Source organism: Gossypium hirsutum, chromosome D11 (assembly GCF_007990345.1).
Source record: "Gossypium hirsutum isolate 1008001.06 chromosome D11, Gossypium_hirsutum_v2.1, whole genome shotgun sequence".
Classification (NCBI taxonomy): domain Eukaryota; kingdom Viridiplantae; phylum Streptophyta; class Magnoliopsida; order Malvales; family Malvaceae; genus Gossypium; species Gossypium hirsutum.
In genome coordinates this window covers 50908086-50922362 of record NC_053447.1, presented here as the reverse complement: position 1 = coordinate 50922362, position 14277 = coordinate 50908086, and the positions used below count along the sequence as shown (strand labels likewise).

Genomic DNA, 14277 nt, shown 5'->3' with positions numbered 1-14277 from the left:
ATGGTTGAGATAATTATTGCTATGCTTGTTCAAATTTATTTATTGACTATTCATTATTCATTAGTTTACATTTTAATCTCGAATTATCTTTTCGCGTTGTACGTTATCACTCCATCACACTTTATTCGTTTAAAAGGTTACGTCTAATATCGTTTAAATGTCAAAAATCATTTTATACAAAAGTTTTTCAAAATAACACGACACTCGGAATTTGGGATCCTCGAAAAAATTGTGTCCTAACTTACTGGATTTCGATCTTCCTCGAGATTTAAGAAATCGAATATCCATTTTAATTAACGCATAAATGAAAAGCTCATTCTCGGGAATTCGATACGTGGTGTCCTAACGCATTGGACATGACATATTGTTTTCCCGAGACGAGGAATTTTCTAACAAATGAAAATAAAGACAATATTCGATATTTAGGAATTTTGTGAAATCGAGCTCTAAGTTACTGGGTCTTGATTTTCTCATTTAACCCAAATAATCGGATATCCTTCTCAAAATGCATAGGTTTTAAAAATCAAGAGATAAACTTAATTTTGAGGATTTAAAATGTCGCACTCTAACTTACTGAGTGTGACGATTTATTTCTTTGAAATAAGTGAATCTCATCGTCCAATTCATCTTACTCAAGTTTTCTTTTCAAAGGATCGTATTTTAAAATCTTTTCAAAATTTCGACATTAAGACATTAAACAATCGATTCGGTACCAATTTTGGGCGTTTCGAGGGTGCTAACCCTTCCTCATGCGTAACCGACTCCCGAACCTGTTTTCTCAAATTTCGCAGACCAAAATCATTTTCAAGGTGAGCCGATCACACCTCATTAATAGATCGATGGGGACTCTAATTTTCATTTTTAAAAGTCGATTCCCACTTTCGTTTTCATTTTTCAAAACCCAAGTCGACCCCATTTTTGATCTAAAAAAATGATGTCAACTAAACTTTAATAAAATTTAAAAGGCAATATGTTAAAAAACTCCTTAAACTACTACACTTCGTTTAACAAACACTTAAACTCTTTTTGTAGTTAAATAAGTTTATATCTTGTTATTTTTACCCATAAAAGCCCTTGATTTTATTACTAAAATAAAATTATTTTGAATTTCAAATTTTATCTTAATTTCTTGTTGATGCAATAGAAATTCTTTACACTTTTAACATCAACATTAGATTTAAAAGAGTAATCAAAATTTTCAAAAGAGTGGTTATGTTAAGTATATAAGCACCTTCAAAAAATTTTAAATTATTTTTTTGTTTTACTTTCAAAAAATATTATTTTATTTTTATTTAATAAACTATTCTTATAAAATCATCATAAAATGAAAATTAGTTTAAAATTTCAAAATATGTTTACTATAATATAAAATCAAACGTTTTCATGGGTAAAAATGATAGGTTGAGGATTTATTTAACTACAAAAATAGCATAAATGATTGTTTAAACAAAGTATAATATTTTAGGGTAAACTACACCTATGATCACTTTTGTTTACCTCAGGTTACATCGTAGTCACTTATGTTTGAAATATTACGTTTTAGTCACTTACGTTATCGTGTTGTAATATTTTAGTTACTGAGCCGTTAATTGTCATTAACGGTGTAACGATAAGCTGGCGTGTCATGTTAAATCATCATTTCAAACAAAAAATTTAGGTTAAATTATACAATTGGTCCCCATATTTTTCTATTTTGAGTAATTTAATTTTTTTCTTTTATGTTCTTTAAACTTTACTTTTTTTTCTTTTTTTTTTCTATTCTCTTTTTCTTCTCCCTCTATTTTCCTACTTCTCCATTTCTTTTAACATTTTAGGAAGTCGAATTAGCAGTGAAGAAAGAAGCAAGAAGTTGAAAGCCATAATTACCTATAACCAAAAACCATAAACCCATACCATCTGCTAACCATTAAAACCCTCTACCACCATCCATCATCTTCATTTCATCCACTAACACATTCACCACTGCCATGATCTACTTTGGAAAACATCTCAAAAAATCCCCAACTTTTGGACTATGCAAGATCGAATCTCTGTCACTGGCCATTAGTTCAACTCGATTTTCTAATATGTGCTCCTCCGTCACCGGTCATTGTCTAATATTTGGCTCTCTGTGATTTTTCGAGACTTACTAATTTTTGTTTACTTGGATTCTTGATTGGTTTGAACATGAGTTTATTTGGTGAGGGGATGATATTGTTGGATTTGTTATCAATGAGATAATGGTGGAGGTGTTAGTGGATGAAATGAAGATGATGGGTGGTGATGGAGGATTTTGATATTTAACAGTTGGTATGGGATTATGGGTTTTGATGGCCTTCGACTTCTTGCTTCTTTATTCATTACCAATTTGACTTCTTGATATGTTAAAAGAAATAAAAAAGGTACAAAAATAAAGGGAGAAGAAAAAGAGAATGAAAAAAAAAGTTTAAAGAACATAAAAGAAAAAAATAAATTGCTCAAAACGAAAAAAATATGGGGATTAATTGTATAATTTAACCTACAATTTTTGTTTGAGATGATGATTTAATGTGCCACTTCAGCTTATTGTTACACCATTAACGACAATTAACGACTTAGTGACTAAAATGTTACAACTGGATAGCGCAAGTTACTAAAACGTAACATTTCAAATAGAAGTGACTAAAATGTTACCTAAGGTAAACAAAAGTGGCCATGGGTGTAGTTTACCCAATATTTTAAGACTTTATTTAAGGCATAATATCAAATTTAACCCTTAATGTTTACATCTTTGGTCAATTTGGCTCGTATCTTATTTGAACTAAATTTAACCCTCAATCCACATTTACTTCATGCTAACTCTTTTTTTTTTTGAAATTTTATGAACTTTTTATAATTTTTTATTAATTTTTAATTTTTTATAATTTTTAAATTATTTGTTGATGTGGTATATAAGACAAATAGCATCATGTTAGTATGAAGTGCACCTCGACTGCCATGTAGGTTACCATGCCAAAATCATTAAAAATTAATGTTTTAGTTAACATTTTTATTAAAAAAAATAATTTGACTCTTTTTGAAAGGTTAATGGTTGAATTTAACTGAAAAAAAAGAACCAATTTAATAGAAAATATAAATATTGAAGACTAAAATGAGGTTTGATAATCAATGTATAAGTAAAAAAAAGTCTAAACTTAAAATTAAAAAAGGACATAAAGATGTGAAATTTTAAATATAAAATGTTTTTATTGTTATCTTTTAAAGTAAGACTCGATCGACATGGGTATTATTGTCAATACAGGAGGACATGTGTTTGAGTATGGGAAAACGCATTATCCTCCTATTTATGGGTTGGGGAGGTGTTATGGGTAATCCTAGGTATTATGCCAAAAGAGAAAATATGATCAGAACCTATCAATGACGGAGTGTAGTGGAGGCCCAGGGGGGGCCATGGTCCCCCTAAAATGGAAAATTTTTAATTTAGGCCCTTTATAATTTATAAAATTTTAAATTAGTAATGGTGAAATTGTACTTTGCCCCTCCAAAATGATAAAAATTTAATTTAACCCTTTAAAAATTATAAATATATAGGCTATTAAAATGATGAAACTGTATTTTTACTACTGTAAAATATACTATTTAATTCCGCCTCAAACAAAATTTGAAACTTCGTCACTAGAACTTATAATGAGATCATTCAAAAAAATTTAAAAATAAATTAGTATAGTAGCTTCGGTTGTTTTAAATATTAAACATGTTTGATTTATAATATAGTAAAAAAAGTAAATATTTAGAAACTAAAAAAAAATAGACATATTTGAACCAAATACTAAGGATATATTTGCTTCAATGTAATGGCATAGTCTATTACAAGTCTATTCTACAAGCCCACACAAACAGTTATTTGGTTTAATGAAATACCCTATTACGGGTGTATTACATTTCAGATTTATGTAGGGAAATTTGGTGATTTCTATTCCCTCCCCTCTCCACCGATTACTGATTCGGTGCTTGAAGAACCCTATCTTACCCTCACCAAATTCTCACTTCAAAAACACTCAAACGACAATCATTCCTTGCTTCCTTTGACTCCGACACTCCTCCCCTTAATCTAGCGTCCTTCAAGTAAACATTTCTCCCTTTCGCTATTCCTTTCATTTTCCTCTCTGCCATTTTTTCTTACCCACAAAATTTTTCTACCTCTTTTTGTTACTACTTCCTTCACCATTTTAGTCCCTGTTGTTAGTCTTCTTCCCTTCTTGGATATGAATTTTTATCCTACCAAGCTTTTAGTGAGTTTACCCTTTCTACCTCTCATTTGATCTTGTTTTTCATGTAAATCAAAACCCCATTTTGTTTATCTGCCTTAAAATTCATTTTGTATTAAAATTTAGGTTTTTTTTTTAATTTTGGGTTTTGATTATGGATGGGTGTTTTCTTTGTTTTGGATCATCGAAAAAGGAAGGCAGTAATGGTAGGGGCAGTGTGAAAGAACTAGCAAAAAGGATTCAACTACAGATAGCTCAGTTGGACAGCCTCATCATTTGAAGGTATTTGCTAAATTTGGTGACATCTGTACTTGATTATTTTCTATGTCTTTTATGCTCTGTTTGGAGGATTTTCATCTATTTCTATTATTCTTGAATGTTATTGGGTCTAATTGGTGCACTTTGATGATCTATTCTGATGAATGAGTTTCAATCTGTTCATTTTTGCTACTTCTAGTTTTAATACATTAACTCTGTTAATCTTAGTTTGAAGTGATGTGAATGTGGTTAGTTATTTCTTTGTTGTTCGTAGAATGGTAAAATAGCTTGATCTGTTAATTATTGATGCTCTTGAGTAAATTCAGTTTGGTAAATGGATTCGATCTGTTATGGAATCTACTGCCTTGGATTAAAGTAACTCTTGAATTATTTTCTATTGCTCTTTATCTGCTCTATAGTTTATCTTTTTGAAGCCTATTGTTACTCAAGGTACCAAGATTTCTTTAGAAGGATTCACATACACTATGTGTTTGAGATCTCAATGGATGGTCTTCAAGGAGAATGCGTTCATTAGGATCCACTACTTCATGCTTCATGTGGTGCTACATTGTACGATCATGTTTCATCATCTAATTAATGTCACAAGTTTGAATCTGCAAGGTGGATCAATATCTGGACCATTTTATATATTTTATGGTTAATGAAAGAGAAAATGCTAATGTTATCAAGGAGTCTTTACTAGATTTAGTTGGTATTGTTGTGTGTGAAAAGCTAGTATTCTAATAGTCTAGCTTCCATGTTTTTTGTTCTAACTCTAACGAACTTAGTTATGTTGGTGAAAAGTTAAGTGTTTAATAGATTAGCTATGAAAAGCTTATAGCTTAACAACCTAGCTTTTAAGATAAGAAATTGAAAGGAAATTATTTAGATTAGCTATAAAAGTCTTGGAATTTGATTTGAAGTAAATGTGAAGCAATCGTGAGTTGTAGACTTCAAGGCTTAATCCTACATTGGAAACTATCACTAACATGGACATGATATGATAAGTAATACATCTCTTTGTTGTTTCTTTCCTACTATTTAGCTATTTGTATGTTAATAGCATTTTATCAATGAAAGATGATGGTATTCTATGTTATTAACACGTAAAAAGGTATCAAAACATGGTTGTTTATTATGTTTTATCATTGAATTTAATTGTTAAGACTGTTGATTTATATTGGTATCAAGTACAATTTTATGTACTGAGAATACGACATGTAAGTTGAACATTTAACAATAGTTCCCATTTATTTCTTTTGGGTGCCAGTTCATAAATTATGGGGTTATCGATTGTAGTGAGAGTCAGATAAGGGGAATTAAAACATTTAAAAATTTCATATAAGAGGATGGTGTGTTGAAAATTGATGCAAGGTGTTAATTGCATATTAGATGCATAAGATGTAGTTGGATATCTCAATATCCCAATGGGTTACCATCTAGTTGGTTTTTGTAGGTGGTTGCTTTCGGTTGCTACAGACAGTAGATAACATATCTTGTATTACTCTTTCTTACTTTCCTTATTTTTGATGATCAATAGTTATGGTACTGGCTAGTTGTGTTCATATTTATTGATTACCTTATCACATATTGTATGCAAAGAAATGTGTTTCACTAGACAGTCCAGTGTTGATGATACCCGAAAGTCGATAAAGATTATGTGTGAGCCACATGGTAACTTTTAACTAGTAAGTCTAGAGCTTTATTGATAAATGCGAAAGCGGATCGTAAAGTTTGTCAAATTCGCGAATTTGACTTAGGGTGTAACACCCTGAATAATTTAATATTATTTCTATGTAACTTATCACAAATGAGTATATGCTTCAGTGGTTAAGTATTCTGGGTGTGTGTATGAGGTCTTGGGTTCAAATATTAGATTTGTAAATTTTATTTTTTTCATCCAAGTCTTATCCCTGTTCGGTGGGTCTATATAAAATTTTCTATTAATCTATATCAGAATGAGTCTGTTGGTTTGAATGGTCAGGAGTTAGTGTGTTGGAGGTCCAATGTTGGAATCCCTACGTGAGAGTAGGTGATAATTTTTGCTTCGGGTGTCTGACAGAGGTTTGGAGGAACCAAAATTCTGAAGTGGTTGAAAGTTAGTGGGATTTAGTGGATAGTGGGAGGTTAGGATAAATGTTATTTGTTTTGATTCTATTTTATTTCATTTTTTCAAAATTTATTCTCTCTCCTCCAAAACTCCATAAGTCTGACGTTTTTTATCCTGTTAATTGGAAAAAATCCCTTTTTCCTTGCCTTATAAATTCTGTCGCAATTTTGTTATTCAATCTCGGTATTTTAGTTCTTCGGTGTTGTTGTGCGACTTGGTAAGTTTAAGAGGTGAATTTTCGTGTAGGCTAGGGAATTATTTTTTCTCTTTCAGAATTGTAGTCGGGTTTGTTCGAGAAGTTGGGTAAGTATCGAACGCTTGAATTTCTTCGTGGTCGATTTTATTGGTTCGGTTTAATTGGGGATTAATGTTTATTGTAGGGAGTTGTTATGTCAATTTTAGGTTTTGGTGATCTCGAGAGTGTTTTCGTATGAAAACTGTATCAGGTGTGTACTCTTAACATGAAAATTTGAGCTTTGACGAAAACTAAAAATGAAGTCTGTCGACACCACACTGGCGTATGGCCAGCCATGTGGTTGGCTGTGTGCGAGACATGGCCATGTGACTGACGAAGGTGTGGTTGTGTGCATGACAAGACCGTGTGATGGTGTAAGTGTGCCCGTGTGGGCCACACGGACTAGGCCAAGTTGGGTGTGTGGGCCACACAGGCATGTGGGCCTAGAATTCTATAACTTTCCCTATGGTCGCATGGGTCGTTCCAATCGACTGTTGGCTTACCGTAAGGTTGGTAAGGGCTAACCAAACCCTATTTCAAGTGATTTGATATTCTAATGGATTGATCTGAGTAGGATACTGATATGTATGTCTCATTGTATTGTTTAAGTATGTATATATCTGTATACGAGCATGATAAGCATGTTTAATCTGATATTTATGCATCTGTACGCTATATTTGTGATTGGGGTGAAAGTTGTATATGTGGAGGATGTGATCTGTATGGGCACATTTCGCTTATATTCTGGCAGCTTGACTGCATATTATCTGTTATGTGTTGCATCGACACTATATGGTGTGTAGGGATGTGTAGGTGTTTTTAACCCCACATGGTGTGATGGGATCGTCGGAGACGGTGTGTAGAGGATGGGGGTAGGATTCTGATACCTGTATCTGTTATGGACTTAGGTTCGAATCTGTATTTGACTGTATATGAAACATTGTGTATGTTGCATGGCTCTTTCTGTTGGGATACACACTAAGTTTAGGAAAACTCACATCTAGTTGTCTGTTTTGTTCAGGTAATCCACAGACTTAGGTGGGTCGACGCGACAGAGGCTCAGTGGTGACCACTCGACCAATGACTTTTTTTATTTATTAATTAGTTGTTTAATTTTAAAGTCTGGTTTTTCTTGAGAGTTTGTAATTTTTAGGACTCTCTGGACTATTTGGTTTTAACTTTTGGATTTGGATTTTGTTTTGTTATTTTTCTGCAACGTCAACAAAAACACTTTTCGGAACAAATGGGTTTTCAAAAGCACGAGGTTAGTTTTTGTTTTAAACAATTTCCAAAGTTTCACTACTAAATAAACGATTAATTTTAAGGAACATCTTATTAGGGTTTCAGTAATGAATATGTTTTATAATACTTGGACTTTTTATCAAATAGCTAAACATGGTTTATCGAAGAATCATCGATTTCAAAACCCTTCTTTGTAACACTCCTGGATTTGACCATAACGTCTAGCTCGTATTTAGGGTGTTACATTTAGTGGTATCAGAGCCAGATTATAAACTCGGGCTATGAATTTTGGGTTTTAAAATTATGTTTTGAAAAAGAACTGGTTTTCAAATAAAGTTGGATTATTTTGAGTAAGTATGTGGTACACTGAGTCTCCAATGCTGACCTTGTAAGTATCTCTGAATTCAGAAAACACTGTTGTTAGTACTTTCTGATACTGTACTGAGTTAGTTAGAGACTAAAACCTCAAAAATATTTCTAAACTTCGAATAACTTGAGCATAAAATATTTGCAAATAAACACTAGAACTGATGCATAAAATTTTCTAATGTAGATAAAACTAAAAATATGATGAGTGCTCGTAGAACTCAAGGTCGTGGTATTGGTGGGCGTGGTGGGCGTCGTAGGGAGGCACAAGCTAAGTCTTCCTCTCTGGGTAGTATGCTGAATTTAGACACGAGTGAGACACTGGGTCTCAAAGTCACGCGGCTCGGGGCGATGCACTGTCCCAAGCCATGTTGAGAGTGTTTAAGAGGGTCACTAGAGCCCATTCTAGATCTAGGGGCCGTGGGTCAGTAACTAAACGACTCTAGTCTAATGGAGCTGAGTTGTTTAAGGGTGTCACTAGAGTCGCCCCTACTGTGGCCGAGTATTGGTTGGAGGTTACTGGGAGGATAATGAACAATATCGAATGTACTCCTGAGCAGAAGTTAAAGGGTTCAATATCTTTGCTTTACGATAAAGGTTATCAGTGTTGGTTGTCGGTTGAGGAGGGTACTCAACCGGATCATTTGAACTAGGATTACTTTAAGGCTGCCTTCCAAGGGAAATATGTGGGTGTGAGTTATGTTGATGCTCGTAGGCGTCAAGGCGTCAGTTCATGAATCTCACGCAAGGTGATAAGTCTGTGGTCGAGTATGAGGCCAAGTTTTTAAGATTGAGCGCTATGCTCAAAGCATAGTGGCCTCTGAATATGAGAAATGTGTCCGTTTTAAGGACAATTTGATTGATAGTCTAAGGATTCTGATTACTCTGTAGAGGGAGCGTGAGTTTGTTGTTTTGGTTGATAAGGTGAAGATCACCGAAGAGGTTAAGCGTGTGGAGCGCCAGAAAATAAAGAGTGAGAGAGAGACAAGAATAAGAGGGATATGGAGCCCTTTAGTTCTATTCAAAGGCCTAAGAAATGGGCCAAACCTAATGGGCCTATTAGAGTGGGGGTTCCTGTTGCTCTTACTCGTATTTAGCCTTGTGGTGATTGCGATAGGCACCATCTGGGAGAGTGTTGGAGGAGATTAGGGGCTTGCCTGCGATCTGGGTCATTAGAGCACCAGATTAGAGAGTGTCCACATCATGCGAATCAGATGCAGGCTTTGGGACTGGGTTCTGCTCAGCCTTAGAAAGCAGTATAGCAGCCACCTAGGGGTAGTGGATCGGCTAGGGTTGATAATGGTATGGGCCGATGGTAGAGAGCACTGGGCATAGGTGCTAATAAAATTAGGGTGAGACAGCCTGCACTGGTTTATACTGCTCAACACCGAGAGGACAGAAACACTCTTGATGTGATCACGGGTATGTTTTTAATTTTTGATGCCCTATATACTACTTTAATAGACATAGGTTCTACAAACTTCTATGTATTTAGTGTTGTTTCTGAAAACTTGGGGATTGTAGTTGAGCGTACTGCTGGTGAGATTACTGTACTGAGTCCGTTAGGGCAATTTGTTCAGGTTTGTAGACTATATAGGAATGTTCCATTAGAAGTTCAAGGAGCTATATTTCCAGTAAATTTTATGAGCTACCGTTTGGGGAGTTCAATTTAATCCTGGATATGGACTGGTTAGTTGAGGACCAAGTTAGGTTAGACTGAGTGACTAAGAAGGTTGTTCTGAGCAGCATGGATGATAAGGAAATGGTTATGATCGGTGAGCATCGAGATTACTTGTCTAATGTGATCTTCGCTCGTGTGGCTAAGAAATTGGTTCAAAAAGGGGTGTAAGGCGTATTTGGCCTACGTTAGTGTTTCAGTTTCTAGGGACTCTTCTGTCAAGGATATCAAAATAGTGAGAGAATTTTTAGATGTTTTTCCTGAGGTGTTGTTGGGTTTGCCTCTGAATCGAGAAGTTGAGTTCGGCATTGAAATTTTACCGGGTACAGCTCCGGTGTCCATCGTTCCTTACCGTATGGCACCGAAAGAGCTTACGGAACTTAAGGCTCAACTTTAAGAGCTTTTGGATAATGGTTTCATCTGTCCTAGTGTGTCTCCGTGAGGGGCACCAATTCTATTTGTAAAGAAAAATAATGGTCCATGAGGATGTACATTGACTTCTGGCAGTTGAATAAACTGATACAGCCTCAATCTTGTATATAGTGATGCATCGCACGTCGGTTTGGGATGTGTACTGATGCAAGATGGTAAGGTTGTGGCCTATGTGTCCCGCCAGCTTAAGTCACACAAGGGGAATTATCTGACGCATGATCTCGAGTTAACTACCGTCGTGTTTTCATTAAAGATCTGGAGGCATTATCTGTATGGTGAAAGGTGTATTGTCTACACTGATTATAAAAGCCTCAAGTACATCCTTATTTAGAAGGAGTTGAATCTTAGACAGCGTCGATAGATTGAGCTGCTCAAAGATTATGACTGCACGATAAAGTATCATCCTAGTAAGGCCAAGTGGTTGCTGATGCTCTAAGTCGTAGAACGATGATTGATTTGATAGTGATGTTCGCTCATCTTAGTCTGCTCGATGATGAGGATCTGTTAGCCGAGTTGCAAGTTAAGCTGACTTGGATTAGGTAGATTCGAGAAAAATAGTTAGGGGATGACTCTTTGGTTTTGCGGTTTCATCCGGTTGAGAGTAGCAATACTTCTGATTTTGGACTGAATAAGGATGAAGTTTTGTATTTTCGAGGTTGGGTTTGTGTACCGAATTATTTTGATCTGAGGCGGTCGATTATGACGGAAGCGCATAGTAGCCCTTATGCTATGCATCCCATTGGTAATAAGATGTATCGGGATCTTCATGAGTTGTTGTAAATGAAAAAATATATAAGATTTTTCCTATATAATTCATCACCTTTTTACTTAAAATTGTTGTTAAAACCAAGTAATTATTTAATAAATTAATAAAATATGTGAAAATATGAAATTAGGACATAGAAATTATTAAAATGTGATTTTATGTTTTATTATATAGTTTTCATGCATAAAATGGCTTATTTTATATTAATTTAAGCATATAATATTTTTAAGCTATGAAGTGGGCCATGCATGATTAAATTAAATAATAAAATATAATGTTATATTTTAATAATTCATTTTAAATATTTCATTAATAAAATTGGGTTTAATTAATTAAGTAAATTGATTAGTTAAAGTGGTTAAATTACTTCATTTGGTCCTCTAAACTATCTGCTATTTTTGACAGGTCTGAGAGTTTTCTTCTAATTGCAAAACCGTCCAAAGTGGGGACCAAGTCAACCCAATTTTCGACTGCACATGGCTGATTATAAACCAATTTTTTGTTTAATTATACACGGCCCTTGAAGAGTTGAAGAAATTAGAGATTTACCTGAAGATTTGTTGGAGACCAAGTCTAAGTCCTGAGTTGTTGTGGCATTCAAATTGACAAAAAATCAAGAAAAAATCAGCCACATTTCTTCAATTCATGGCCGGCCACTCTTGGTGGAGGTTTTAAAGGATGGACACTCCTAATTTTAGTAAACTAGCTCCCTGGCCTCACCTATAAATAAGAGCTCATTCCTCACTTTTTCAATCATCCCTCATCCCTCATCCCTCTCATCTCTCATCCTCTCTCTCAACTCTCTTAGCTCTCACGCCTATCATCATCCTAGCATAAGAACTTTAGAAAATTAGCCTCTTAAAGAGCCCTTAGTCAGCCACCTTGGAGAACCATCAGCAAAGGAGCAATGCAAAGAAATGAAGGAGCCTCGTCAGTCAGAGTCTTGGGTGACAGCCAATCTGAATTGGGTTTAATCTTTCTTTACTTTAATTTAATTTGAAGATGTTTGCTATGAGTCCTTTTTTCTTGTTTACAACAATGATAGCTTAATTTTATTTAAGCTAGGATGATTATTTTAATTAAATAATATTTATTTGATTCATGCTTATTATGTTTGTGCCTTAATCGATCATGTTTTCAATTAAAATCAAGTCTGTATTTCATTCATACGTGATTGAAATGCACCTAAATTAGCTGAGTGATCCTAACCAGACGACGGCTAATGGACACATAATTGAAATGTGCATGCTCAATTTAAATCCTAACCCGATTAAATTGTAGGTTTCATAACAACCCTAACCAGGCTCTGTTATCAGCATAGTTTTTAGATTTGTGTGATTAAATTGTTTCAAACCTAACACGTCCCTGTTACCTTACCCAATGCTAAGAAACCCTTAGTAAATAAGGATCAGTAAAATGCATATTTACTAAGTAAAGGATTCCGAAAGGACCTAATTTGGTTTCCAAACTCATGAAAGATCGAGTTGCCATAGAATGTCTTTCCGAATATTATTAAGCATGATGATATTAAATTAAGTTTCATTAAAGTAATTGTCCTAGTTTATTTATGTTATAATTGTTGCAAATTGTGTTAAATTTTGCTCAAATCTATTTCATTAATATAGTCTACATATTAGGATAAATTACATTAGGGATCATTGCATCTAGTTTATGCCACTTTTCAACTATATTTTGTTTTTATTTTTCAAATTGTTAATATAATTTTACAAATTAAGTGACTTAGCAGAAATACAATCCCTGTGGAGACGATAACTCGATACTTACTTATTACTTGATAACGACTATGTCACTTGCACAAACCCGAGCATTACAAGTTTTTGGCGCCATTGCTGGGGATTGTCAATTGTTGCCATAGTCAATTTTTTGTGAAATTATTTATTTTCAATTTGATTTATTTATAACATTACTAACTTATTCTTTTTAATTTTTGTGATTTTCTTCTCAGGTGTTTATGAGCATTGATCAAATTATCGATTTACTCACTGTAGACCCTAAAATTGAGTGAACTTTCAGACAAAGAATACGTGAACGAACAGATCAAGACAAGTCGAGATGGACCTTGGAAATCAGAATCAAGACTAAGGTAATAAAGCCGATTATGTACGAAATCCGATCCTCATTGCCGATGATAGGGATCGATGCATTAGACAATATGCTGTGCCACTTTTAAGCAAGTTAAACCTAGGAATTAGAAGGCCAGATATTGAGGCAACTCAGTTTGAATTAAAACCAGTGATGTTTCAAATGCTACAAATGGTGGGCCAATTTAGTGGTATGCCCACAGAAGATCCACATCTCCACCTTTAATTGTTTATGGAGGCGAGTGATTCATTCAAGATAGCTAGTGTGACTGAAGACACACTGAGATTGAAGTTGTTTCCATACTCATTGCGAGATCGTGCACGAGCATGGCTCAATTCATTGCCCCCAAGTTCCATATCTATATGGCAAGAATTAGCAGTGAGATTTTTGGTTAAGTATTTCCCACCTAGCAAAAATGTTAAGTTGGGGAACGAGATCACAACTTTCCAGCAATTAGATGAAGAGTCTTTGTATGAGGCTTGGGAGTGATTCAAGGGGTTACTTTGTAAGTGTCCTCATCATGGGATTTCTCATTTTATCCAGTTGGAGATATTCTATAATGGTCTCAGTGCATATACAAGATTGATGGTAGATGCTTCCGCGAATAGTGCAATTTTGTTTAAGTCTTATAATGAGGCTTATGAGATCATTGAGAGGATCGCGAGTAATAACTATCAATGGCCAACAAATCTAGCAACTTCAAGAAGGCGAGTAGCTGAAGTTCATGAAGTTGACTCTCTTACTTTGTTATCGGCTCAGGTATCGTCTATTTCCTCTATGTTAAAACGGTTAACCGTTAATAGAACTAATAATTTTGCAGCTCAGCCACTAAGTCCGTTTGAAGTAGTTTCTTGTGTGTAC

At 34.5% G+C, this 14277-nt stretch overlaps 1 non-coding gene across 1 annotated transcript; it reads right to left on the bottom strand.

Annotated features, from left to right (window-relative positions):
- Positions 1-13836: 13836 nt before the first annotated feature.
- LOC121223895 (small nucleolar RNA R71) lies at positions 13837-13943 on the bottom strand. Its single transcript, XR_005921361.1, has one exon. It is a non-coding gene; the product is annotated as a small nucleolar RNA R71 (small nucleolar RNA).
- Between the last annotated feature and the right edge of the window lie 334 nt (positions 13944-14277).